Source organism: Vulpes lagopus, chromosome 1 (assembly GCF_018345385.1).
Source record: "Vulpes lagopus strain Blue_001 chromosome 1, ASM1834538v1, whole genome shotgun sequence".
NCBI classification, from domain to species: Eukaryota; Metazoa; Chordata; class Mammalia; order Carnivora; family Canidae; genus Vulpes; species Vulpes lagopus.
In genome coordinates this window covers 180,019,234-180,020,244 of record NC_054824.1, presented here as the reverse complement: position 1 = coordinate 180,020,244, position 1,011 = coordinate 180,019,234, and positions in this window count along the sequence as shown.

Here is a 1,011-nt window from a genome sequence, read left to right as displayed (position 1 = left end):
AATCCATAGTCCTTATTTATTCACTCATTCATTCATTCATTCATTTTTGCCTCTCTGAATTTTTCTTTTCCAAGAAATCCATAGTCCTTATTTATTTATTTTTTATTTATTTTTGCCTCTGAATTTCTTTCCTTTCCAAGAAATCCTTATTTATTCATTCATTCATTCATTTATTTTTGCCTCTCTGAATTTCTTTTCCAAGAAATCCATAGTCCTTATGTATTTATTTTTTATTTATTTTTGCCTCTCTGAATTTTTCTTTTCCAAGAAATCATAGTCCTTATTTATTCATTCATTTATTTTTGCCCCCCTGAATTTTTCTCTTCCAAGAAATCCATAGTCCTTATTTATTCACTCATTCATTCATTCATTCATTTATTTTTGCCTCCCTGAATTTCTTTCTTTTCCAAGAAATCCATAGTCCGTCTTTATTTATTTTTGCCTCTCTGAATTTATTTTCCAAGAAATCCATAGCATTTATTTATATATTGCTATATATATATATAGCAATAATATATATATTTATAAAATATATATAATTTATATATATAAATATATATTTATATATTATAAATAAATATATTTATTTATATATTTATTTTTGCCTCTCTGAGTTCCTTTCTTTTCCAAGAAATCCATAGTATATTTATATATATATATATATATTTATTTATTTTGGCCTCTCTGGACTTCTTTCCCAAGAAATCCATAGTCCTTATTCATTTATTTTTGCCTCCCTGATTTTCTTTCTTTTCCAAGAAATCCCTAGTCCTTACTTATGCACGCACGCGCGCACGCCCCCGGGACCCGAAGCAGCGCACCTGCGTGCCCTGGGGTTTGGGCTCATCAACAGAATCCAGCATCATCAGAAAAGGCCTGGGGGCAGCTGAAAAGTGCACGCGAAATTGCAAACTCCCCTCTCTACCCTACGAGCCCCCCCCACCTCTACGTTTTATGAAAGCTTTTTGCCTTTTCGGACACCTTTCGCGACCCCGTGTCCTTCTGCTGGTG